A 4,589-nucleotide genomic window follows, 5' to 3' on the forward strand; every position below is an offset into this window, starting at 1 on the left:
GTGGCACGAGAATTCATAAATAACCATACTTTTCTTTGTCGGAGGTATCGCATCTTTGTGTGTTGCAGGTAACATCTTATCTGTGGCATAAGTACAGTAGGGGTTCACTGCAGGAAAACATTTAGTAATGGCCGTTTTCAATTGTTTTTCAAACTTCCGTTTATCAACGTTATATTTTAGGATCTGTGCAAAAATTCAGTTAACAGTTGTTTCCACATATAAAAGCTATCTTCAAGTTTTGTACACCAAAAAAACTTTTCAAATAAACAAAATTAAAACACTGATATTACTTTGTTCCATTAATAAGGTATTGTTACGTCTCTGTTCGTTCGTTAGTTTTCCGTAAATTCGTTCCGACGAAACTTTAGCGACACAAGTCCTTTCTTAAATAAAACTGGTTTATTCTTTCCGAATACAACTTTAGATACACTTAATTTCAACAGTCGCTCTATAACAACGCTATAGCTCACATGTCACGTGGCCAACAATATTTTGTCCGCATACATTCAATTACTCATTGCACTGTTGTCCCGTCACGTTGTGAACGTCTTATATATACAAGACTAACAGATATCTAGTAATCTCCCGATAATTCACGAAGGTTCGAGAAGGACGTGGCGTGATATTAGTCACGTGACCTCGCTGACGCAACAGTATATTGTAATATTTTTTTTTAGTGTTAGAATGTTTAACATGTTTATTTCTATTATACTTAATCTTTTATTATATATGTTTACGAAAATCTTATTTTGCCTAGTTAGCTTAGTATATATATTTAGGACAACTCTGAATCTCCTAGGCTGGTAGAACCTCGTAAGATATTATTGGGTTTACGACCGAAAATACTGCTAAAAACGAGGGTATCCAACCGATGAAACAATAAGTTCTAACCTTTATTAGTAAGAGCGTAAGAATATTATTTATTTAGATACATTCATTAATGAGTAGATTTTTACTTATGTATTAAGTAGATAAGTTGCTTTAACAGAAGCTAATATTAATTTTTGTTGGAGTGAACTATAAACTGTGTATTTGTTTTAAAACATGTATAGTTATTGTATCTCGTTATTTATTGTGTATTTTTACTTACAATGAATTTATGATGTCATATGTTGATATTTATATCAAAATTTCAATGAATAATATATAAAAAATCGAAAGTATACGGTTTTTATTATTACTGTGTGTTTTTAACTTAAAGTATAATCACTTTAAATATGGGGTCTTCTTCATAAATACAGTCTGTAGTTGGTGCTATATATTAAAGTCATATAAAATAGCAAAACAAAAAACGTATGATGTAGGAATGAAAATGCCAAAAAGAACAGAAACAAGGTGGAGATAAATACACAAAACCATTCAAAAATCAATAAATAGGTAGCCAAATCTTTCCAAAAATAACTTTTATCTACAACTAAATGTTGAATTCCTGTTAGTTGCATGAATTCATGTTTGATTAAAAGCATTTAAACTGAATAGTGCTATACAGTCTTATAGTACCTAATAACTATAAGCTTGTAAGATTAACTTAGTACCTACTGACTATTTATGTAGGGTTTTTTGTTTTCATCCCTACTTTGCTTCTGTACTTTTTGGCATTGCCATCCCTACATCATACTTAATTTTTGCAATATTTTTACTACTTGTTTTCCTTTTTTCTAAAACAATTTCACTGAAGTAGGTTGTTTTAGTTTTATAATTCAGTGTTAATATACATTGTTAGTATCATATCAGTTTCTCTAATTTTGGATTACACTGAGAGCCAGTGAAGCTGGAATGGTTCCTCCAGGATGGTACAAGTATTCTGGAATGCTTGGGCCGACGTTAGTGGGATATTTATAGAACCCACACATTCCAACTCACTGCACCTGCATACAATGGACTTCACCAAATGCTAGGGTCATGTCGATTAATAGGGAGGACATTTTATAGATCCCAGGCCATGAAGTATGATACCATGCATACACACACAGCTGCAATATAATTTTTTGCTTTAATAGTTAATAAACTGTTTTTCTTAAACCCAGACATCAATAACAAATGTGTCGGTTGCATAAATACTTGATCTCCATAATATTACTTTAGATTATTCGTTCTTCCTTTTTACTAAAATTGTTTTGGCAGATATCATGTTTGTGCAATGAAGTCACAAACGTTCGTTATATAAGAATAATTTGTGCTGCCACCTAATGACCAAAAATAAAACTGTTATTTATGAAACATGAAAGTAATATATGCTTACAAACTGAACTCACTACTAAATAGTAGTTTTCCTTTTTATTATTTCCCCCAAAAAATACATGAGGTAGAGAAGAACAGAATAATACTGTTATACAAGTTGTGAAACACACAATAATGGCAATTAGGTGCTCAAATAAGGCTATAACTTAACTTTATCAGTTATTTGTAAGCAAACAGAGTAATTGATTGTGCTCAGTGATAACATTTTTCTTGATTGATGTGATTTAAGCTAGTAATAATATTATCAGTCTAAAATTTATGTACTATATTACTAAAATTAACACTTATGTGTAGCGAATGTAAATTGTATTCTTATATTCACAATTATCTCGTAGACACTTCATCAATTTTCTAAATTATTAATAGATAGCACAGCTACAACCAACACAATTGTACGACTCTGAACCGTAAACATTTGGTTTTGATGTGCTCTAATTGACTAGTACCTTTTAGTGCGAAGTCTTTATAATATTAATGAATAAGGATCACTGTATATTTAAAGCAGGGATAAACTATTTATTTTACCTCTTCTTCAGAAATAATAATAATGTTTCGTTTTCAATTTTTTTTTTTAAGTTATTCATTGCTATATTTTAGTGCACAAAATCTACATAAATGCACTGCTAAGGTAGTAACCCAAGTTACCGACAATCCGGAGTCCACGAAACAAAGGTACTGTCAACTCTACAATTATTCGGAAAAACAATTACATACTAAACTATGAAAAAGTTACTCAGTCTGGATAATGCTTATTTAAATATCATACATCTAAATAAAAATTATATATACATCTCTGTCAGTATGATTACAAATATTCGATGTCAAATAGTTTATTTAGATGTACAACTACTAACAAACAAATAGTTATCCAGTTAAACCGTCCACTATGGGAAAACTAATCAGTCGAGAACTATAACTAGTAAATGGACGATTAGGTCTACAATGTTGAAATTATCACCAACGGCCGCTGATCGCAAAATTAGCTCACCTACTACTGCTTTAATTCGTGAGAACGTAACATGCAGTTACATTATCATTTCCTCTTTTCAGACTTGTTTATAAGTTTCCCATAATCTATATCTCTGCTTGAAATGTTCTTTTATCTCGACATTACTTCAAACAGCGTTATTAATAATAACAATAATATATGCATTATTCTGAATAACTGGTAGCAAATTGTACTCCATAAACATTTCATTTTCATAATCAATAACTAGCCGTACATTGAAATAACATCACAAGTGTACTTGACTAAATATTCTTGGTAACTAATTTTAGGCTTACTATACCAAATCATATTTCTACATTTTTAAATATCAAGTGTGTAAATTTGCGAGCATTTAGTTGTTGAGGTAAATAACCAGAAGTTAATTTATACCTTTTTGAGAAGTTAAAATTTACGATGGCTCTTTTTATGTTTTTAGTGTATGCTTCAAATGAATCATTCAGAGATTAAAAAGCAATAAATCTGTATTAAAATAAAATTTAAAAACAAAATCTTTTTTTTTTCGTTATTAAAAGTTCTGGCTCTTGCGCAGTTGTCAAAAATAACTAACATCGTTAAAATTTAGAATACCAAGACACCAGAAACATGATCGTAGGCCAATACACCTCGTATACTCCAACATATTTCGCACTGTCTAAAACATTTGTCCCTGAACAATGTTTCCTAGAAATTCACACAGTGACTAAATATCGAGATAAGTACAAATTTTCAGTTTCATAAATGACTTTTTCCTAGTTATAACTATTTTAATTCAATGTTTTTAAAATGCATGTAAATAAGTAGTATTCAAGATTAATTACATACACCCACGGGGAAAGCTTTTATAAAATAACACCTCTAAAAAGTTTACCAAGTGTTCATCGCCCTTTGTAAGAACGATGTTTCATGTAGCCCTTGAAACTGTTGTTGATTGTACTTACTTAATCTGATGACCATGTTTACACACTATAGCCAGATACCACAATTTTCATAATAACAAGCTTCCACAAAAGACATGGCAAATCTTAGATTAGACATCAAGACCAGTTAAATCAGACATAAGTTCATAGGAATTACATTTAGACAACCGACAGGTATGTGGTCAAATTGGTTCGCATATCCAAAACTAAACCATGAAGTATCGCTTTATTCAACTATAATCTTCCTGTTAACATATCCACAACTAAACCATGATGCTGTGTAGATGGATTATCTCTTTATTCAACTATAATCTTCCTCTTAACATATCCACAACTAAACCATGATGCTGTGTAGATGGATTATCTCTTTATTAAACTATAATCTTCCTCTTAACATATCCACAACTAAACCATGATGCTGTGTAGATGGATTATCTCTTTAT

The sequence above is a fragment of the Limulus polyphemus genome, unplaced genomic scaffold (genome assembly GCF_000517525.1).
Source record: "Limulus polyphemus unplaced genomic scaffold, Limulus_polyphemus-2.1.2 Scaffold4191, whole genome shotgun sequence".
Taxonomy (NCBI): domain Eukaryota; kingdom Metazoa; phylum Arthropoda; class Merostomata; order Xiphosura; family Limulidae; genus Limulus; species Limulus polyphemus.